Raw genomic sequence first — 24,586 nt, 5'->3', positions numbered from 1 at the left:
TACTCGGACCCTTAGCTATGAGACTCGAAAATGAGCTCAGGTGCATCCTGTTTCCATTGATCATCCTTGAGATGTTTCTACAACTTGATTGGAGTCCACCTATGGTAAATTCAATTGATTGGACATGATTTGGAAAGGCTCACACCTGTCTATATAAGGTCACAAAGTTGACAGTGCATGTCAGAGCAAACACCAAGCCATGAGGTCAAAGGAATTGTCCTTAGAGCTCTGAGACAGGATTGTGTCAAAGCACAGATCTGGGGTAGGGTACCAAAACATTTTTGCACCACTGAAAGTCCCCAAGAACACAGTGGCCTACATTATACTTTAATGGAAGACGTTTGGAACCACCAATACTCTTCCTAGAGCTGTCCACCAAACTGAGCAACCGGGGGAAAAGGGCCTTGGTCAGGGAGATGACCAATAACCCGATGGTCACTGACAGAGCTCCAGAGTTCCTCTGTGGAGATGGGAGAACCTTCCAGAAGGACAACCATCTCTGCAGCACATCTGTGCAGCAACGCTCCCCTTCCATCCTGACAGAGCTTGAGAGGATCTGCAAAGAATGGGAAAAACTCCTCAAATACAGGTGTAGCGTCATACTCAAGAACACTGGAGGCTGTAATCGCTGCCAAAGATGCTTCAACAAAGTACTCAGTAAAGGGTCTGAATACCTATGTAAATGTATTATTTAAGTTTATTTTTAATAAATTTGCTAAAACTTCTAAAGACCTGTTTTGCTTTGTCATTCTGGGGTATTGTGTGTACATTGATGAGGGAAAAAAACGACTTAATACATTTTAGAATAAGGCTGTAACGTAACATGTAGAAAAAGTCAAGGGGTCTGAATACGTTCCGAATGCTCTGTATGTGGAACGATGACTGCAACACATGACCTTTCAGAAGGAATGCCTGGATACAGTCTGTAAGCTGTCTTTCCCTTGCCCAAGAGGATCTTCTTGACACACGCACACACACACAGACAGACACACATCTCTTAATTAGAGAGAACAGATGCTGGCAGGCTAAACATAGTAAACACAGCTTGATATGCACAGATATAACCTCCCTGAACGCACTGAAGCTACACAATCCTCATTGCAATACACACCAACTTACACAAATACACACAACTTACACATTGCAATACTTGGGCTGACCATATTTAGTCAACTGGTCGATTGTTTGTTCGACCAAGATTTCTTTAGTCGAGCACTTGCAAACACACTGAACAAAAATATAAAATGCAACATGTAAAGTGTCCCATAAAAAAATCCCAGAAATGTTCCATATGCACAAAAAGCTTATTTCTCTCAAATTGTGTTCCTTGGTGTCCACATCACCAACAAACTATCATGGTCCAAACACACTAAGACAGTTGTGAAGAGGGCACGACAACGCCTATTCCCCCCTCAGGAGACTGAAATGATTTGGCATGGGTCCTCAGATCCTCAAAAGGTTCTACAGCTGCACCATTGAGAGCATCCTGACTGGTTCCATTACTGCCTGGTAGAGCAACTGCTCCGTCCGACCGCAAAGCGCTACAGAGGGTACGGCCCAGTATATCTATCACTGGGGCCAATCCTCCAAACCATCCAGGACCTCTATACCAGGCGGTGTCAGATGTAGGCTCTAAAAATTGCCAAAGACTCCAGCTACCCAAGTCAGATGGTTCACTCTACTACCGCATGGCAAGCGGTACCGGAGTGGACACATTGTTTGCCCACTGCACCACATAGGCTACATTTGTGAGGAACAAGTTTTGGTTTATTTCTTTCCATTTAGGAGTTGTCCATTTATTAACTGTCTTTTGTTTGTAGCGCTCCTGTCAATGTTGAGTAAGGATGCGCACCTGATTATGCATAGAAGTAGGCCTAGGCTACAAAGTAAGCCTTGCGTACAAATGTATGCCTACAGACAAGCCCATTTGGGGATCTGATAGTATATCTGAGTGTCTTAAGCTCCACACCACTGTGGAGCTTCTCAACCTAATTTTTTCTTTACCTCAAACAGCAAGTAAACAAAAGTCTGTTTCTACATCCACTGCGAATGACAATATTTCCTCAGCGTAGCCTATTTGGAAAATCTTTCCAGCTCTGTTTTAAATAACCACGCGGAGTGAAAGGGGAAGAAAAAAAATGTCATGGTCTGTTCCGGTGTAGTCATAAAATAGGCCTACCTGATTACTTCTTATCCATTTTGCAAATAGCCTACAGCTGTGTGTCTGGAGCAGGACACTGAGGGCGCAGAGTATTTTATAAGTTTGCTAGCAAGAGCTTCAGGTCAGACCAAGTTGATAATTGATACAATGTTTCAAGTTCTTTACAGACAGACCATGTGTTGCCAATGTGATTTATAAGATATTTCTTTTTAAAATCAGGATATTATCTACCTGCAGGCTGCAATGTTTTTATTTGTTGGCTTCATGTAGGCTATTTGTACATAGTTGGCAATGGCAATAGAAGCTCCTTTTAGAATTTTGATTAACCACATGATCACGATTTGGAGATACGAAGACTCAAGACTCAAATTAAATGAAACTGTTCCACAAAAATGTGCATATGAGAATCATAACTGGCACGCAGATCTGTAGAAATGGTAAGATAAATTGGCACGCCAAATGGAAAAGGTTGCTGACCACTGGTGTAGGCAATTACCAGTGACTTCTGGAGCTTAACCGCAGAATCTGTGAAGGCCAGCAGAAGCAGCAGGAGGGGCAGGAACAGGTTCTTCTGGTTAGGCTGTCTTGATCTCTGGCTCCATCTTGAGCCATATGCGTGTCTTAATTATTTAAATTACAGTGTGCTTAAAGCATCAGACAAGCTCAGTAGCCTACATATAGTTTATTTGATTAAAACACATAGGATGTGTCTATATGCGACCGACCAGCTCAAAATCGGTCTAATGTAGCAAAATTTTAAATTGTGTTTTTTACATTGGATACAAGTAGAGACTCAGAGATACAAAATGTTAAATCATATTCACTACAGTTGAGGAACAATGGGACAACAACCATGGGAAAGTAATTCTGCTTTGAAAGTTGATAAACTTGTAAACTCACTTTTTTTTTTTTAAATGGCCTTTGCATGTTTTGGTACTACTACTGGAGAGCCCTTCTTTGTCTACAATTCAGCATTGTTCACACCCTCTTAAGCTTTAGCCCCACCCATCTCTTTAAGGGTTGATCCGAGCGTTCTGTACTAACAGCAGCAGTCAAGCACCCAAGCTAACTTGCTAGCTACTTCCAGACACAAATGATAGAACAGCTCACTGAACATTACTCGCCCTAGCAGAGCTGGCTAGGCTGTTATGTTATCCAGAGCATTGGTGACAGCAACTGTGCTGTCAGATTGAATTTACGAACGAACAGACACTGGCCATACTCAACGGGTGTTGAGCGTTCGTAAATTCAGCAGTTATTATGCGCTCTGGCACACTCAGACGAGAGTCTATTGTTAAGACATTTAGCTAGCTAGCTAAATAAACAATTAATCGTAATCCCAACTCATGACATTACTATCCTGCATGAATCTGCAGGTAGCTAACCAAACAGGTTCAATGGTGCAGTGTTTACCAAACGCGCTAACCAAAGTAGCTAATTGGACATAAATAACGGACATTATCGAACAAATCAAGCATTTATTGTGGACCTGGGATTCCTAGGACTGCATTCTGATGAAGTTCATCAAAGGTAAGGAAACATTAATCATGTATTTTCTGGTTTCTGTTAACTCCAACATGGCGGCTAATTTTACTATTGTTCTGAGCTCCGTCTCAGATTGCATGGTTTGCTTTTTTCGTAAAGTTTTTTTTGAAATCTGACACAGCGGTTGCATTAAGGAGAGGTATATATATAATTCCATGTGTCTAACTTGTATTATCATCTACATTTATGATGAGTATTTCTGTTGAAACGATATGGCTATGCACTATCACTGGATGTTTTTGGAACTAGTGAATGTAACGCGCCAATGTAAACTCTGATTTTTTTATATAAATATAAACTTTATCAAACAAAACATGCATGTATTGTGTAACATGAAGTCCTATGAGTGTCATCTGATGAAGATCATCAAAGGTTAGTAATTAATTTTAGCTATATTTCTGCTTTTTGTGAAAGCTATCTTTCGCTGGAAAAATGGCTGTGCTTATTGTGGTTTGGTGTGACCTAACATAATCGTTTGTAGTGCTTTCGCTGAAAAGCATATTTGAAATCGGACACGTTGGTGGGATTAACAACAAGATTACCTTTAAAATGGTATAAGACACATGTATGTTTGAGGAATTTTAATTATTAGATTTCTGTTTTTTGAATTTGGCGCCGTGCACTTCGACTGGCTGTTGTCATATCATCCCGTTAGCGGGATTGCAGCCATAAGAAGTTAAATACAAATGAAATAATTTTCTGTCAAAATTAGAAACGTGTAATATCTGAAAATGAGGTTAGCTAGACTATCTTACCCGTATACATCATGGATGGACGCGTCTCCTGTCGGATGCCATGGTTGCCCTTAGTTTGAAGATGCAATCTAGAGACAGGTGTTTTCTCCATCTCCTTAGCTATCATACTTGAATTTCATTGATTTCAAAACACGGTCCTCCAGAAAGTGGAGAGCAACACTTATGCAGTTTTACTAAGAAATACATTTAAAAAAGCCGCATTAGACAGGATTACCTAGACAAATTGACCAGCTCAAATAGACAGAAGCGTGCTATAAGGCAGACCAGTCCAAACTCATCTCTCGGCACGTCCTGCCCACTCATTACCTCAGCCAATCACGGATAGTGGGAAGGTTCCTCACTTTTTCTGTGGCTAAACCAACTATGCTCGTAATTTAACAATAATATTCATATTTACAGATGGCATAGATGTTTGTTTTTAAGGTACATGAAAAACGCATTTTGATGAAAAAATAAACGTTTACGTTCAAACGGCTCTCATGTGAAGTAGTGACCCACAATATACGCCTAGTTTCCTGAAACGGGTCACATATAGGGAAAAATACACATTTCAAAATGTCGACCAATCAATTGGTCGAAAGACCAGATGACTCCTGGTCGACAAATATTTTGTTAGTTGCGTCGAGCCCTACACAATACAGTACACACCAACTACCACAATACACACCAACTACCACATCAACAGCATCCTCCCGGACACCCTAAACCCATTCTAATTTGCATATCGCCCAAACATATCCACAGATGACGCAATCTCAATCACTCTCCACACCGCCCTTTCTCACCTGGAGAAAATGAACACCTATGTGAGAATGCTGTTCATCGACTACAGCTCAGCGTTCAACACCATAGTGCCCACGAAGCTCATCACTAAGCTAAGGACTCTGGGACTAAACACCTCCCTCTGCAACTGGATCCTGGACTTCCTGACGGGCCGCACCAGGTGGTAAGAGTAGGCAACAACACGTCTGCCATGCTGATCCTTAACACTGGGGCCCCTCAGGGATGTGTACTTAGTCCCCTCCGTACTCCCTGTTAACCCAGGACTGTGTGGCCAAACACGACTCCAACACCATCATTAAGTTTGCTGACGACACAACAGTGGTAGGCCTGATTACCGACAACGATGAGACGGCCTATAGGGAGGTGGTCAGAGAACTGGCAGTGTGGTGCCAGGACAACAACCTCTCCCTCAATGTGAGCAAGACAAAGGAGCTGATCGTGGACTACAGGAAAAGGCAGGCCAAATAGGCCCCCATTCACATCGACGGGGCTGTAGTGGAGCGGGTCGAGAGTTTCAAGTTCCTTGGTGTCCACATTACCAACGAACTATCACGGTCAAAACATACCAAGACAGTCGTGAAGATGGCACGACAACCCCTTTCCCTCCTCAGGAGACTGAAAATATTTGGCATGGGCCCCCAGAACCTCAAAAGGTTCTACAGCGGCACCATCGAGGGCATCCTAACCGGTTGCATCACCGCCTGGTATGGCAACTGCTCGGCATCTGACCGTAAGGCGCTACAGGGGATAGTTCAAACGGCCCAGTACATCACTGGGACCAAGCTTCCTGCAATCCAGGACCTATATAATAGGCTGTGTCAGAGGAAAGCCCATAAAATTGTCTGACTGTTTTCTCTCACGTGAGTGCATACCATCTATTGGCACAATGGACAGTTTTAACATCTCGTCCCGTGTTTTATGATTCTGATTATCTGGACTTGTCCAGTGACTGCTGTGAAAGGACAGCTGACAACATAGGAAAGTCTGTGTGACAGCTTGGAGAGACAGCTGACCGGAGGGAATAGACCCCAATGGGGCTGTAATGGGCTAGCTACCCATGTTGGCAGTCTCCGACGCTGCTTCAGTATGTTGGAGACACCCGCTAAGTGCTACTGAAAGTCAACAAAGGAACATACCCCTGGAGCCTGCGAGAGCTGGGGCGCAAGATGGCTCAATGACTGATCACACGGCTACGGACCCAGGAATGGAAATGACTACGAGTAGGAACACAGCACATGAGACAACCATAACAGCAGCAGGACACACACTTCAGGTGTGCAGCTGTGGTTGGGAGAGAGTAACATCGGCAAGGGGGTTAAGGATCCATCAAGGGAGGAAAAGGTGCTTGGTAGAGCAGAGACAGGGACCTCGCATTGACCAGTACTTCTTACGAAGCAGCCAGTCAAATCAGTCAAATGAAGCACAGCGACGGGACGCAAACCAAAGTTCGCAGAGCATCAGCACCCCTGTAACAGAGGATAACACAAGCACAGAAATGCCGGTGGATGAACTCACCCAACCACAGAGACCTCTAAAAGAGGAAAAGGTCAAAGGGCACAGACCGAGTGTGAAGTGGCCCAAAGCTGTTGAAAAGAGAGAGTGGGAAACAATCAACAACGACCTGACAAAAATCTTGGAACAACAGGTAGGAACAGCAGAGAAAAAGCTTGAAAGGATGGGAGACATTATCTACCACTACGGAGAAGAGCGCTTTGGAGTAAACGAAAGGAGAAGTGGCAAGACACCACCCGCGCCAGCCAAATCTAGGAGGCAGCAAGAGATCGAGATACTTGTCAGAGAGAGAAGGCAGCTGAGAAAGCAGTGGAAGAAGGCCTCTGATGCAGAGAGAGAAGGTCTCATGCTACTCCAAGCAGACATCAAATGTCGGCTGGCAACCTTGCGAAGAGCGGAAAACTTAAGGAAACTTCGTAGGAAGAAGGAACACTCAAGAACACGGTTCTATAAAAACCCCTTTAGGTTTGTCAAAGACCTCTTCGCAAAGGAAAAGTGTGGAATCCTAAAAACTCCAAAGCCAGAACTGGAAGAACATCTGGAAAAGGTCCACCAGGACACGAAAAGGCATGAGCAGATAATCATCCCACATGACATCCCACCTATTCAACCACCAGAATTCAATCTGGACACTGACCCTCCAAAATGGAAGGAAGTAGAGAACGTTGTCCGACGAGCAAGAGCGGCCTCGGCTCCTGGGCCTAATGGAGTACCATATAAGCTCTACAAGAACGCCCCGGATGTTCTACGCTTTCTTTGGAGGCTCATGAGGATAGTGTGGCAGAAGGAAATAATACCAAAGGCATGGCGAAGGGCTGGTGGTGTGCTATTCCCGAAAGAGAAGGATGCGACAGACATCAGTCAATTCCGACCAATCTCCCTTCTCAACGTCGAAGGGAAGATCTTTTTCAGTATAATAGCACAGAGGCTGTCCACTTACCTGGAAAGGAACAAGTACATTGATACATCTGTACAGAAAGCAGGCATTCCTGGTTTCTCTGGTTGCCTGGAACATACTAGTATGATTTGGCACCAGATCCAAACAGCTAAGAAAGACAAGAGAGACTTCTATGTCATCTTCCTCGACCTGGCCAATGCCTTTGGCTCAGTTCCCCATAAACTCCTCTGGGAATCCTTCAACTTTTTCCACGTACCAGAACCCATCACTACACTGGTAAAGGCCTATTTCCAAGACCTGCAATTGTGTTTCACAACACCTGACTTCACAACAACATGGCAGCGCTTGGAAGTGGGCATAATGGCAGGCTGTACAATTTCACCTCTGGCCTTCACTATGGCCATGGAAGTCATCATCAGGGCATCGAGATGGGTGGTCGGCGGTGAGAGAACTAAGGAAGGGCTCCGTCTCCTACCTATCCGAGCATACATGGATGACATGACTACACTGACCACCACTGCAGCATGCACCAGGCGGCTACTTGCAAAACTGCAGGATAACATCAAGTGGGCCCGGATGAAAATCAAGCCAAGCAAATCTCGAAGCATCTCCATAGTCAAGGGACAGCTTAAAGATGTGAGGTTCTGCATTGGAGATGACCCGATACCAACGGTGTCTGAGCAACCCGTCAAGAGCCTGGGTAGATGGTACAACGAAAGCCTCCGGGATAAAGATCAAGTGCAGCAAGTAAGACAGGACATCGCCGACGGTCTTGAGAACATCAACAAGACCCTACTGCCTGGGAAGCTCAAGCTTTGGTGCCTACAGTTTGGACTTCTCCCCCGGGTAATGTGGCCACTCACCATCTATGAGGTCCCAATAACAACAGTGGAGAAGATGGAGGGAACCATTACCTCATACGTGAAGAAATGGCTGGGTGTCCCACGATGCCTGAGTAACATCGGCCTCTATGGCAAAGGGGTCCTTGAACTACCTCTTACAAGTCTAACGGAGGAGTACAAGTGCTCTAAAGTAAGACTTCAGATGACATTGAAGGACTCCAAAGACCAGGCCATTAGCAAGGCTGCACCTCCCCTACAAACTGGACGGAAATGGACATCATCCAATGCTGTGCAGCAAGCAACATCAGCCTTGAGACACCAAGACATTGTGGGGAATATCCAGCATGGAAGAGGAGACTTTGGCCTGGCAGCAAGCAAACCAACGTTCCATAAGGCAACAACATCTGAACGCAGGAAGCTGGTGGTCGAGGAGGTGCGCAGACAGGAGGAGACTGCAAGAAGTGCAAAGGCTGTCTCTCTTGCTAAACAAGGGCAATGGACGCAGTGGGAAGGCCTGGAGAGGAGAAAGATCAACTGGAGTGAGCTTTGGCAAATGGAGGCAAGCAACATCAGCTTCATCATAAGAGCTGTATATGATGTGCTTCCATCACCAAAAAACCTACATCAATGGTATGGCGAGGACCCGACCTGCCCCCTCTGCCCAGCTCCAGCGACTCTCAGGCATATAATGACAGGTTGCAAGACCAGCCTCTCACAAGGCCGCTACACCTGGTGGCACAATCAGGTCCTCAAGAGCCTGGCTGCAGCACTTGAGACCAAGAGGAGTGCAACCAATTCATTACCTCCAAAAACAAGCAATCCCGTCAAAACAACAACATTCATCCGGGAGGGACAGAAAAGGCCAAAGCGTTCCTCCTACAAAGCCAGAAACTGGACACCTAGGCATGGCCCGGGACTGGAAGATGCTTGTCGACATTGGCCAGCAACTCATTTTTCCACCTGAGATTGCTTCTACCAACCTTAGGCCAGACATGGTACTCTGGTCCCCTTCACGAAAGGCTGTGTACATCATGGAGCTCACTGTCCCGTGGGAAAACTCTGTGGAAGAGGGCTATGAGCGTAAGAAACTGCGTTACACAGAGTTGGCAGCAGACGCAACTCAGCGTGGCTGGAATGCAAAAGTCTGGCCAGTTGAAGTGGGATGCAGAGGATTCGTGGCTTCTTCCACCATCAGGTTGCTGAAAGAACTTGGAATCCATGGACAGGCTCTGCGGCAGACCGTCAGAGCAGTTTCTCAAGCAGCTGAAAGAGGCAGCCAGTGGATCTGGATCAAACGGAAGGACCCTTGCTGGGCTATAACTTCATGACCCCCCCACCCCCACCTGAGAACCCAATTCAGATCCCTCCAACTTGAGGAGGGCATATGAGGTATGCGGTCAGCTGTAGGGCTAGCTCAGGGAAGAGGACGCCCACGCCTTGCATAGTCCCATGGGAAATCTTAATTGGGCATGGGACACAAGCTAAGGCTTGATCACCCTTTAGCTGGCCACCTTTGATGAGGGTGTTTAGTGATTAAAGGCCGAAACACCCACTGATTCGAAGGCACACTACTGAGGATGTGTCCCAAAATTTACATCTTAACCCAGTCTAAGAAATAAACCTCCCATGCCACTCTGTCAACATCACGGCAAATCTCATGTGAGTGCATACCATCTATTGGCACAATGGACAGTTTTAACATCTCGTCCCGTGTTTTATGATTCTCTGCTACAGCACGGCAAGCGGTACAGGAGAGCAAAGTTATTTGACCCCCCCCCCCCTGTACACTGCTGCTATTTCGCTGTTTGCTTGTTACCTTGCATAGTCACTTTGCCCCCACCTACATGTACAGATTACCTCAACTAGACTGTACCCCTGCACACTGATTCAGTACCGGTTCCCCCTATATATAGCCTCTTTATTGTGTTACTTTTTATTACTACTTTTTATTTTAGCCTACTTGGAAAATATGTTCTTCTTCTTGAACTGCACTGATGGTTAAGGCTTGTAAGTAAGCATTTCAAGGTAAAGTCTACACTTGTTGTACTCGGTGCATGTGGCAAATAAAGTTTGATTTGATTAGATGAAAATACACACCAAATACCGCAATACACACCACCTAACTCAGAGTGCTCAGTATGACAGGGTTGTGTGTGTGTGTACACACACACAGTTGAAGTCGGAAGTTTACATACACCTTAAACAAATACATTTAAAAACTCAGTTTTTCACAATTCCTGACATTTAATCCTAATAAAAATTCCCTGTTTTAGGTCAGTTAGGATCACCACTTTATTTTAAGAATGTGAAATGTCAGAATAATAGAGGAGAGAATGATTTATTTCAGCATTTATTTCTTTCATCACATTCCCAGTGGGTCAGAAGTTTACATACACACAATTAGTATTTGGAAGCATTGCCTTTAAATTGTTTAACTTGGGTCAAACGTTTCAGGTAGCCTTCCACAAGCTTCCCACAATATGTTGGGTGAATTTTGGCCCATTCCTCCTGACAGAGCTGGTGTAACTGAGTCAGGTTTGTCGGCCTCCCTGCTCGCACATGCGTTTTCAGTTCTGCCGCCAAATTTTCTATGGGATTGAGGTCAGGGCTTTGTGATGGCCCCTCCAATACCTTGATTTTGTTGTCCTTAAGCCATTTTGCCACAACTTTGGAAGTATGCTTGGGGTCATTGTCCACTTGGAAGACCCATTTGCCACCAAGCTTTAACTTCCTGACTGATGTCTTGAGATGTTGCTTCAATATATCCACATAATTGTCCTTCCTTATGATGCCATGTATTTTGTGAAGTGCACCAGTCCCTCCTGCAGCAAAGCATCCCCCACAACATGATGCTGACACCCCCGTGCTTCACGGTTGGGATGGTGTTCTTCAGCTTGCAAGCAACCCCATTTTTCCTCCAAACATAACGATGTATATTATGGCCAAACGGTTCTATTTTTGTTTCATCAGACCAGAGGACATTTCTCCAAAAAGTACGATCTTTGTCACCATGTGCAGTTGCAAACCGTAGTCTGGCTTTTTAATGGCGGTTTTGTAGCAGTGGCTTCTTCCTTGCTGAGCGGCCTTTCAGGTTATGTCGATATAGGACTCGTTTTACTGTGGGTATAGATACTTTTGTACCCGTTTCCTCCAGCATCTTCACAAGGTCCTTTGCTGTTGCTCTGGGATTGATTTGCACTTTTCACACAAAAGTACGTTCATCTATAGGAGACAGAACGCATCTTCTTCCTGAGCGGTATGACGGCTGCGTGGTCCAATGGTGTTTATACAGACGTACTATTGTTTGTACAGATAATCATGGTACCTTCAGGCGTTTGGAAATTGCTCCCAAGGATGAACCAGACTTGTGGAGGTCTACAATTTTTTTTCTGAGGTCTTGGCTGATTAATTTGGATTTTCCCATGATGTCATGCAAAGAGGCACTGAGTTTGAAGGTAGGCCTTGAAATACATCCACAGGTACACCTCCAAATGACTCAATTGATGTCAATTAGCCTATCAGAAGCTTCTAAAGCCATGACATCATTTTCTGGAATTTTCCAAGCTATTTAAAGGCACAGTCAATTTAGTGTATGTAAACTTCTGAACCACTGGAATTGTGATACAGTGAATTATAAGTGAAATAATCTGTCTGTAAACAATTGTTGGAAAAAAATACTTGTGTCATGCACATAGTAGATGTCCTGACCGACTTGCCAAAACTATAGTTTGTGAACAAGAAATTTGTGGAGTGGTTGAAAAACGAGTTTTAATGACTCCAACCTAAGTGTATGTAAACTTCCGACTTCAACTGTATATAGTATACATACACACATATATATAGTATACATACCACACACAGTCAAAAGTTTGGACACACCTACTCATTCAAAGGTTTTTCTTCATTTTTACTATTTTCTTTATTGCAGAATAATAGTGAAGACATCAAAACTATGAAATAACACATGGAATAATAATCTAAATATCTTTTATATTTGAGATTCTTCAAAGTCGCCACCCTTTGCCTTGATGACAGCTTTGCACACGCTTGGCATTCTCTCAACCAGCTTCATGAGTAGTCACTTGGAATGTATTTCAATTAACAAGTGTTCCTTCTTTAAAAGTGAATTTGTGAAATTTGTTTATTTCTTAATGCGTTTCAGCCAATCTGTTGTGTTGTGACAAGGTAGGGTTGGTATACAGAAGATAGCCCTATTTGGTAAAAGACCAAGGCCATATTATGACAAGAACAGCTCAAATAAGCAAAAATAAATGACGGTCCATCATTATTTTAATACATGAAGGTCAGTCAATCTGGAAAATTTCAAGAACTTTGAAAGTTTCTTCAAGTGCAGTTGCAAAAACCATCAAGCGCTATGATGAAACTGGCGCTCATGAGGACCAACACAGGAAAGGAAGACCAGAGTTACCTCTGCTGCAGAGGAGAAGTTCATTAGAGTTACCAGCCTCAGAAAATCTGAAATTAACTGCACCTCAGATTGCAGCCCAAAATGGTTCAGAGTTCAAGTAACAGACACAACTGTTCAGAGGAGACTGCTTGAATCAGGCCTTCATGGTCAAATTGTTCAAATTTCTGCAAAGAAACCACTACTAATGGACACCAATAATAAGAAGACTTGCTTGGGGCAAGAAACACGAGCAATGGACATTAGACTGGTGGAAATCTGTCCTTTCGTCTAATGAGTCCAAATTTGTGATTTTTGGTTCAAACCGCTGTGTCTTTGTGAGACACGGAGTAGGTGAACAGATGATCTCCACATGTGTGGTTCACACCGTGAAGCATGGAGGAGGAGGTGTGATGGTGCTTTGCTGGTGACACTATCTGTGATTTATTTAGAATTCAAGGCACACCTAACCAGCATTCTGCAGCGATATGCCATCCCATCTGGTTTGCTCTTAATGCGACTATCATTTGTTTTTTAACATGATAATGACCCAAAACACCTCCAGGCTGTGTAAGGCCTATTTGACAAAGGAGGAAAGTGATGGAGTGCTGCATCAGATGACCTGGCCTCCACAATCACCCAACCTCAACCCAATTGAGATGGTTTGGGATGAGTTGGACTGCAGAGTGAAGGAAAACCAGCAAAACAAGTGCTCAGCATATGTGGGAACTCCTTCAAGACTGTTGGAAAAGCATTCCTCATGAAGCTGGTTGAGAGAATGCCAAGGTGTCGTCAAGGCAAAGGGTGGCTACTTTGAAGAATCTAAAATATATTTTGATTTGGTTAACACTTTTTTGGTTACTACATGATTCCATATGTGTTATTTCATAGTTTTGATGTCTTCACTATTATTATACAATGTAGAAAATAGTAGAAATAAAGACAAACTCCTGAATGAGTAGGTGTATCCAAACCTTTGACTGGTACTGTACAGATGTCTATATTGTTTTTATTTAATTGAACCTTTCTTTAACTAGGCAAGTCAGTTAAGAAAAAATTTGTATTTACAATAACGGCCTACCCCCGCCAAACCCAGACGATGCTGGGCCAATTGTGCGCGCCTATGGGACTCCCAATCACGGACGGATGTGATACAGCCTGGATTCGAACCAGGGACTGCAGTGACGCCTGTTACACTGACATGCAGTGCCTTAGAACGCTGCACCTTCATATATATATATATATATATACAGTGGGGAGAACAAGTATTTGATACACTGCCGATTTTGCAGGTTTTCCTACTTACAAAGCATGTAGAGGTCTGTAATTTTTATCATAGGTACACTTCAACTGTGAGAGACGGAATCTAAAACAAAAATCCAGAAAATCACATTGTATGATTTTTAAGTAATTAATTTGCATTTTATTGCATGACAAAGGGGACAGGACGACTGCACCGTATTGAGGGGAAGATGGATGGGGCCATGTGTCGCGAGATCTTGGCCAACAACCTCCTTCCCTCAGTAAGAGCATTGAAGATGGGGTCGTGGCTGGGTCTTCCAGCATGACAACGACCCGAAACACACAGCCAGGGCAACTAAGGAGTGGCTCCGTAAGAAGCATCTCAAGGTCGGAGGGGCCTAGCCAGTCTCCAGACCTGAACCCAATAGAAAATCTTTGGAGGGAGCTGAAAGTCCGTATTGCCCAGCGACAGCCCCGAAACCTGAAGGATCTGGAGAAGGTCTGTATGGAGTAGTGGGCCAAAATCCTTGCAGTGTGTGTAAACCTGGTCAAGAACTACAGGAAACGTATGATCTCTGTAATTGCAAACAAAGGTTTCTGTACCAAATATTAAGTTCTGCTTTTCTGATGTATCAAATACTTATGTCATGCAATAAAATGCAAATGAATTACTTAATAATCATACAATGTGATTTTCTGGATTTTTGTTTTAGATTCCGTCTCTCACAGTTGAAGTGTACCTATGATAAAAATGACAGACCTCTACATGCTTTGTAAGTAGGAAAACCTGCAAAATTGGCAGTGTATCAAATACTTGTTCTCCCCACTGTATATATAAAAACACATGGTCCACTGAAAAGCTGACAGCACCAGTTTCTGTTCTGTCTGGAGTACGATGGATTTCTGATTGCGTCTTGAACCAGCAACCCGCAATTACATTTAGCCACAAAGGTTGAGACCCTTTAGCAGAGGGCCGAAATACGCTTAAGAGGTTAGCGGCTGTGTTCTGACAGTTGTCCAAGATGAGAATACCCAGTAAATCAACAGACAGACAGACAGACACACAAAGCACTCTGCATGTATGCAGTGTCCTTGACTCTTATTGATCAGGTTGTGTCATATTGATCAAGCTAACAGACATGACAATTAATATTCTCTCAGTTAAAGAGATGAATGAGAGACACTGCAATTATGGCACAGTATAAGGCTGTCCCACTGTAACGGTATAGTTACAGATTATATAACACCTGTAACAGACTATGCTATATCATGTTTTTACAGCATTAAACACAGCTTACATAGTACTCAATAACTTAAATATGCAAAAAATGTATATCAGTGAGGCTGTTCCCCATTGCTTAGCCAGGGGAAGGATGAAGGTGTGAAATATAACCAGAGGAGGCTGGTGGGAGACGCTATAGGAGGATGGGCTCATTATAATGGCTGGTATGGAATTATTGGAACAGAGTCTAATATGTGGTTTCCATAGGTTTGATACCGTTCCATTTATTCCATTCCAGCCATTACAATGAGCATGTCCTCCTATATTTCCTCCCACCAGCCTCCTCTGTATCACGCCTACAGTAAGATTATACATTTTCAGTTCACTGCAGCAGTCACACCTAGTCTAAAGTGAAGGGGACTGTGTCTATCTACGGGGATAAAAGCCAGCTTTAAAGCTTGTGCGTGTTGCTGTGCCTGAGGGAGATCCACCTGAATGTTCCGGTGACAATAATACAGCAATAATAGCCGTGGCCCTGCCCTTGGCGGGGAAAATAACAGCAGGGGGAAAATAACAGCCAGATGCCCTCCTTTAGAGGTCACACAATCTGAAAAGTCGTCAAGAGCAGATATTGCGGGGTCTCCCTTCTCTGTAGAAAAGCACTAGCGCGAGAACACACCCAGAAAGAGGAGTGCGAAGGGAGGAGAGGAGGAGATGAGAAGAGACCTGATTACATCCCTTGACATGATGTAAGAAGGGTTGACTTTTCAAAGCACTTATTACTTAACAGAGGTTGTCTCTCCTCTTTCTAAGCTTAAGCTAAAACCTTACATTATGTTTTTCAGTCAACAAGCACAGCCATTCACTACACATGAAATGTAGAATCTGAACTAGGAAAAATAACCACTCGATTAAGCTAAACCTGCATAGCCAGTAATGCAGAGACACATACACATACAAGCAAACGCTCGTGCACACACACACACACACACGAGATGGCCCCTGATTATATCCCAAAGGCCGGGAGATAGCGATATAGTGTCGTTTCATTTTACCATCCAAAGGGAATCCATGCAGCTGGCTATACACTGGTATCCCCCATTGGCCCGGTTCGTTAATAAAACATTCTCCATTCAGGCTGCAAAGGATTCAATTTGCTCCTTAATTCGCTATATGGAAAGAAAGTGGGAAAAATATGCTTACTTTATTAAACACGATTTTCCACCACCATGCTACAGTGGCTAATGCTAGTCCCGGATTTTGTGTACTGTGTTCAGTGAATCAGGTTACAGTAGACTGTTTTTTCACCCCTGGTCTGATTGGCTGAATGTTTTTTTCCCCCACCTTCTCCTATTAAATCGAGTTAAGGAGGAAATGTATGGTTTTGCAGCCTGAATGGAGAATGTTTTATGTATAAACCGGCTCAGAGGAGATATGAGTGTATGGCCGGCTGCATGGATTCCCTTTGGGTGGTAAGATGAAACGACTCAATATCGCCATCTGCTGGGCTTTGGGCTACGCCGATGACAGATGCGCATTGCTGTCAGTGACATGTCCCACGATTAAAACTATAGGATAAACCCAGGGTCGCATTAAATGCTTCTTCACATGTACAGTAATGTATTTCTAACATGAGAGAAACGACAAACACTCTTTGGTGAAGGACAGACTATATGTCTAAACACGCTAAATCTCCCCCTATTACACAGCAGTTAGGTTTGGAGAAATGAAAAAAGAATGCGGCTAATCAACAGCTGTTCCCACCTAGAAAACATCTGTGTTTATTATCAAACTGGGAGGATTGTTTATTGAAACTTGATTATTATGTTCTCACCCAAGTAGGACTAGCTCTGCAGACAACAGGCAATTTGTTGACTTGATAAAGCCAATACAAAACACACGCAACCATTCATTCATTCATTCATTCATTCACAGTCCTTACCCGGATGCTGAGGGTAGTCAGACGGCAGGAGATGGTCTCAGTGAGCGCTCATTTCCTTTGCTCAGCTCACCTCACTAACACACAGTCACTGTCTCCACCAGCTGGTAAATCCAGTGTCCCGTATCTCAGACAGAAAAAAACTGTCCTCTTCCGCTTCGGTCAGAGCTGGGTATTGCAAAAGGTCTTTCAGTGAGTAGCCTAGCCTACAGTTTGACATAGAAAAACAAAACAAAAAAACTAAATTATTGGCTATATTATGCAGTTGAGATGGAGAGAGAAATCCGTGAGAGATGGATTTGCCCCTATGCGTTATTTGGCATAAATGTGCGTGCTGGATTGATCCGTAGAAGTGCGAGCTATAGCCTACGGTTTTGTTTTGTTTTGTTCCCCATCTGGGCTCCAATTTGACAACTGTGACATTACACAGTGATGGGCTTGATCGCGGCACTTTACAGATTTGTTTTAGATTTCAGTAACTCTACATTAAGTACATGCTAAACTAGAGCAACACGTTACGAGTCCCGAAAGTAAACCAACTTCTGAGATTTCACTTCGAAAACTAACACCCCATAACACCCTTCCTCTACAAATAGGAGGAAATGATCGCACAGAAGAAGGATCTGCTCGGTTCGAACGCACAGCAGCAGACCCAATAGATTCACTTAGCGAGGTTTCTTGTTTTGTCTAAATTGTGAGTTGGTTCCGGGTTCACGTACATCCGCGGTAAACGTACAGATAAACGCGACCTATCCCCAGACAACTGAAAAATCAGAGCGCACCGATCGGTTCACCGATTTCCGTGGCTGGAAAAACGAGAGGGATACAGCAGTGTCTGGAGCGAGCGTCGCCGGGGAGAGAAAGAAAGAGAGGGATGGACCAGCTCGGGATTACCCATTTATAGCTAGAATCCTTAGTTGCTAAATACATTTTTGGATTTATTAAGGCATGACATATACCCATTGATTCTTGAATAATATAATTCATGAATGCCTCATGAGTTTAGTTCAACTGTCGTACCCCATTAGAACCCCAAATATAAGCTTGTTTTACTCCAATGTTTGTAGCCGAAAAACATTGTTGAAACTATCATTTTGACATCATCAGTCCTTGCATCCATAGCTCTGTCTATGAATGTGAGAGTGGTTACATTTTCAACAGAACCATCCCTCGGATGTCTACCAAAACAGAGGCGGGGTGTCCGCTTTGTTATTGTTAAAATTAAGGATTATATCTTCAATCAAACCAAATGTAATTTGTTACATGCCCGAATAGGACAGGTGGAGACCTTACCGTGAAATGCTTCCTTACAAGCCCTTAGCCAACAATGCAGTTTTAAGAAAATAGAGTTAAGAAAATATTTACAAAATAAACTAAAGTATGCTGCAGAAATGTTTTGGTACCCTTCCCCATCTGTGCCTTGACACAATCCTGTCTCGGAGCTCTATAGACAATCCCTTCAACCTCATGGCTTTGTTTTTGCTCTGACATGTGTAAGTAACTCTTGTGACTATTGTCCCCAAGCAACTGTTATTCTTTTGGAAGTAAAGATAGAATTAGCCGATGCCAATGAGATACATGGACACTGAAAAGACAGTATAAAATAAGAAATATAGCATGTAAGTCAATAATTATCAATAATTGTTCCGTGTGTGGGGGGGGGGCAAGAGGGTGTGAGTGAGTGTCTGTGTAGGTATGTGTCTGTGCATATGAAGGGGAGCGTGAAGGAAGGTGAACATGAATATGTACAGGAGGGCGGGAGAGAATGGGTGTGCAGAGCATAGGGTATATGAAGTGTGTGAATAAAGGAGAATGGATGAGTAAGTAGATGTATAGAGGGGTGTAAATGTGTCTGAGAAGAAGGGAGGAGGAAAGATGGGGGTTGGGATAAACTTGGACAGGGTAAGTAAGGGATGGCAGGGGGGGGGGGGGGTGATAAGCTTGGCTTGGTGGGGTGGCGAGGGAAGGGTGGGTAAGGATGCGAGGGTGGGACAATCTTGGCTTGGGTGGACAAGGGGGAGTAAAGATGGAAGATAGGGATACGCTTGCCTTGGGTGGAGTAAAGCGGGGAAAACGTGGAGGGGGTGGTGGAGAGGGATGGATTTGCAGAGAGAGAAGGAAGGACTTAATTATACTACAATGTAATTGTATTTCATTTTTTTACGACTTGTAAATCCGTTGTAAAATTAATAAGAGTTCTGAACAGATTAGGAAAGGATATTGAATCATTATTATTCTTTGTTTGTCATTACAACTAAGACTTAATGATGGTTATTTGTGGGAAGAGGCGAAGGTCAAGAGCCGTGCATCCTCCGAAACACAACCCTGCCAAGCCACACTACTTCTTGACACACTGCTTGCTTAACCCGGAAGCCAGCTGTACAAATGTGTCAGAGGAAACACCGTCCAACTGGCAACCAGGGACAGCTGGCAGGCGCCCGGCCCACCACAAGGAGTTGCTAGAGCGTGATGGAACAAGGAAATCCCAGCCGGCCAAACCCTTCCCTAACCTGGACGACGCTGGGCCAATTGAGCACCGCCTCATGGGGCTTCCAGTCAAGGCCGGCTCAATGCACTAAACAATTTACTGGACTCATAAACAATGATATAGTGATTTAGAATGATTCTCTGATATCATGTTTAATTGCACCAATAGAAAATACACTTAGCAACAGAATTTGGAGAATGAACAGAGCAAATTTTCCTGATCAAAATGTATTAAAAACCTAAACAAAAAAATGTAAACCTTTACTATTACAAATGTAGACAGAGGATGTAGACAGAGGATAATTTGGGATGCCTTTAAGGTGTACATTATGGGGGTGATAGTCTCATTCTCGTTGAAAATTTAATCTGATTTAGAAATTAAAATGAAATAAAAAGAAATTACTATCTTAGAAAAACTCCGAATATTTTGCCAGGAATACGATATTTTACTTTCACAGGTTAAACTCAAATAAAGCATGTTGATGGAAATGTTCTTGTGTGTATGTTTAGTACAATGCTGCTTTTGTAATAACCTGTCTTGGTTGGGTTCATGCGAGTGACTGATTGATTACACAAAGGAAGAAACCACACTATCACTCCCAAGCTATTTGGCAGTATGCCCAGATATTGTTCTGGGACTAGATAAGCGATACAAGGTCTCAGCTTTGAGAGAAGGGTAACGCCCCTTTTTAGAGTTTTCATCAAGCTTGTATTGAGTTTGTGAACCTCTGTCGATTAAATGAAGATTGCTTCATTTGCTTTGAGTTTGAGTCCTTAGTGTTGAATTTCCACGACAATTCTGGCGTCACGAAACAGGATTTTGATCTTCTCGACGTGATCCATCAGTGAAGGTCTGAGAGGGAACACCGGTGGCGCATTCTTGGGAAGGCATAAAGGGAAATTCCATTCTCACTAAAAGAGTACGTAACAGACCACTGTGGGACGCGTTCGTGAGGAAACACAACATCCACGAAACCTAGAAGGAAGACACAACTGAAAGTGGGAAAGCGGGACGCCTAGCCTTAAGTTGTTTTAATCCTCAAGTATCCTAAAATGTAAATAAACTATCATATTTCATACGGGAAATATGTTCAATAGAAAAGTAAAATTAGTAAACCCGCGTCCTCTTCGTCGCGCGCCGACAGACTGATATTGGTCAGGGACTCTTTGAACAAAAACTCAAAATTCTTGCTCGTTTTTGAAGAAACAAGCCTGAAGCCTTAAACAAAGACTGTTGACATCTAGAGGAAGCCATAGGAATTGCAATCTGGGAGCTGGAATTACATAGGACCCGTAGCTTTCCATTGTAAGAGCCTGGGACCTAAAGATAATAAATCCCGGTTGGTTTTTCTTTGGATTTTCGCCTGCCCTATCAATTGTGTTATAGTCTCATACATTATTTTAACATTTCTACAAACTTCAAAGCATGTTCTATCCAATGCTACCAATTATATGCATATCCTGGCGTCTGGGCCTGACTAACAGGCAATTTACTTTGGGCACGTCAGTCAGGCGGAAATGGAGAAAAATAGACCCTAGCCTGAAGAAGTTGAAGGGATCCAGAGAGAACTAGGCAAAATTTTGGGAAACCTCATTAATAATGTTATATAGGCATTCTGGGAGAATACCTAAGTAGTTCAGGGAATGACACAAATGTTCGAGAAACTTCGTTAACATATAGTAATAGTGTTGACTTTGATTGATCACGTTATATAAGGATTCTGTCTGAATGTGTGGACTTCGGTTGATAACGTTATATAAGGATTCTGTCTGAATGTGTGGACTTCGATTGATAACGTTATATAAGGATTCTGTCTGAATGTGTGGACTTCGGTTGATAACGTTATATAAGGATTCTGTCTGAATGTGTGGACTTCGATTGATAACGTTATATAAGGATTCTGTCTGAATGTGTGGACTTCGATTGATAACGTTATATAAGGATTCTGTCTGAATGTGTGGACTTCGATTGATAACGTTATATAAGGATTCTGTCTGAATGTGTGGACTTCGATTGATAACGTTATATAAGGATTCTGTCTGAATGTGTGCACTTCGGTTGATAACGTTATATAAGGATTCTGTCTGAATGTGTGGACTTCGATTGATAACGTTATATAAGGATTCTGTCTGAATGTGTGGACTTCGATTGATAACGTTATATAAGGATTCTGTCTGAATGTGTGTACTTCGATTGATAACGTTATATAAGGATTCTGTCTGAATGTGTGGACTTCGGTTGATAACGTTATATAAGGATTCTGTCTGAATGTGTGGACTTCGATTGATAACGTTATATAAAGATTCTCTTTGAATACCTAAGAAAGTTCTGTGTGATGTATGAATGAAATATGGGAAAATAGTGAGGTGGTGTGTGTGAAGATAAGAAAGGGGAGATTATTATTACCGAACATGTTGTATGAATAGAATATTGCCGTGAAGGAGGAAATTGTGAGGAATGTATGCCCAAACCCCTGTATTATAAAAATAAGAAAGTAACTACAGCAACACAAAATGTGACTCGTTTCAGGAAACTAGGCGTATGTCGCACGTCACTACTTCACAGGAGCGCCATTTGAACATTAATAAAATGTATTTATCAAAATGTGTTTTTTTGGCATAAATTCTTTCTGGAACTTGGGAACTTTCATGTGCCTTAATAACAAGCTTTTATGCCATCTGTAAATATGAATAAAATTGTTAAATTACAAGCCTAGTTGGTTTAGCCATGGGAAAAGACAGCAAACTTTCCGCTAGCCATGATTGGCTGAGATAATGAGTGGGCTGGACATGCCAAAAGATGAGTTCGGATTGGTCTGCCATGTACCAGGCTTCTGTCTATAATATGAGCTGGTCAGTATGTGTATGTAATCCTTTCTAACGCAGCTTTAAAAATATATATATCATGTAGTAGAACTGCATGACTTGCTCTCCACTTTCTGGAGTACCGAGTTATGAAATCAGTGGAATTAGAGTATGATAGCTAAGGAGATGGTGAAAATGCTGGCGTTTGATTGCAAATATGCAGACGGAATCAAAAAGAGAACACACAGAAGGCTCCGGATTACATCTTCAAACTAAGGGCAACCATGGCGTCCGTGACAGAGAGGGAGAAGCGTCCATCCATGCATATGGGTAAGATTTTCAGTTAATACACATTTCTAATTTTGTCAGAAAGTCATTTTTATTTCAAGTTAGTGCACTGTTAGCTAGCTAGCTAAGGTTAGCTGGCAGGCTAGCTAGCTAACGTTACATGTATGATCTGTGTAGTAATATTATTTGTATCTCAGAGCCATTTGCATTGCTAATTATAGCTTAATATTAGCTAGCTAACATTGAACCTGGTTGGTTAGCTACCTGCAGATTCATGCAGGGTAGTTACATTATGAGTTGGGATTATGGTTAATTGTTTAGCTGGCTAGCTACATTTCTAATCAAAAGACTCTACTATGCAAGCAACTATTCAATAGAATGTTTATGATGTCAATGTGACAACTGTCGATAGACATAGATGATAAATACACTCTGGCTGTCTACTCCGATTTCAGATCACTTTTTCTCACCCTATTGGGCAGCATCAATAGCAAGAAGAAATAAACTACCCTTCCCACAGAATACCAAATGGTTGTGGATGAAACAAATGACGTGATTCCATGGCTGGAAAAAAATTAGCATGCCAGTAGCTGAGGAATCACACGATTGGTTCTTTTTAAAAATATATTTTTAAATATATGAAAATTAAATAAATAAAAACATTTATATAAAAGATTGCTACACTATCAGAGCATCCTCCTAACTATTTCACATGTCACCTTGAAATGCTGTACCACTCTTAACCCATCTACCCTTCTCCGTACATCAGATGCCGGGGAAGAAAATGACTGCGAGCTGATAATAGAGATTGACTGTAGTCCCAGACTTGATTTGAAAGACTTACCACTTGATAACCCGGACGTCAAGTTTTTTGTTGATGGATCTGCACAGCGGAATGACAAGGGTGACAGTAGGTTTTGCTGTTGTCACTGCTTTAGAGACTGTGGAAAGTGCACGTCTCCCACCACACCTGTCTGCACAAGCATCGGAACATTTTGTCTTAGCACGGGCATGCATATTGGCAAAGGATAAATCAGTAAACATTTACACTAACAGTAGGTTTGCTTTTGGGGTGGTGCATGATTTTGGGACACTGTGGAAGATGTGTGGGTTTCTAACCTCTTCTGGTAAGCCATTGCTCATGGACAGTTAGTTTCATCATTGCTAAAAGTAATATTGTTACCATTGTCTGCTGCATTAGTGAAGTGTCAGGCTCATACCAGTGATAAAGATAACATTTCTCAAGGGAATGCTATAGCAGGTTATGCAGCGAAACTAGCTGCTCCCTCTTTTGTTTCCCCACTTTTGCAGATGGCAGCAGTTCCAGTTTCCATTAACCCATTCTCTGTTAATGATATTGTTGCTTTGCAGGCAATGGCTGATGCATCCGAGAAATGTAAGTGGACAGGACATTGTCATATGGACACCTCAGGAGAGTGGCAAAGTTGTCACACGGTCAAGACGTGTCAAATGGAGTAATGGTAGATCTGGGTAAATAAATATTGGAGTACTCTGGGATTTACTGCGTTTGCTGAAATTGTTTGTAAAAATGTGTTATATATACAACTAACAATGTAGGATGTGGTATTTCTATAACCCCCGCATCCCACCCAAGGCCAGAGGGACCTTTTGAGCATTTGATGATGGACGTCATTGAATTAACCCCATGTGAAGGACACAACTATTGTCTGGTCATTGTTGA

At 42.8% G+C, this 24,586-nt stretch overlaps 1 protein-coding gene across 5 annotated transcripts in view; it reads right to left on the bottom strand.

The window, feature by feature from the left end:
• The window catches only part of LOC139536070 (plasma membrane calcium-transporting ATPase 1-like), a 158,551-nt gene extending 140,254 nt beyond the window's left edge, over positions 1–18,297 (bottom strand). For 2 of the 5 annotated variants that reach the window (XM_071336200.1, XM_071336202.1), the window contains exon 1: positions 17,308–18,179. The gene's annotated coding sequence lies outside the window, so the exon portion shown is untranslated. Of the gene's footprint in view, positions 1–17,307 lie in introns of all 5 variants that reach the window. The other 3 variants (XM_071336199.1, XM_071336201.1, XM_071336203.1) reach the window with 2 other exon arrangements.
• Positions 18,298–24,586: the final 6,289 nt, after the last annotated feature.

Source organism: Salvelinus alpinus, chromosome 12, assembly GCF_045679555.1.
Source record: "Salvelinus alpinus chromosome 12, SLU_Salpinus.1, whole genome shotgun sequence".
NCBI lineage: Eukaryota > Metazoa > Chordata > Actinopteri > Salmoniformes > Salmonidae > Salvelinus > Salvelinus alpinus.
Note: the sequence above shows the minus strand (reverse complement) of the source record. Positions and strands in the feature narration are given on the sequence as shown.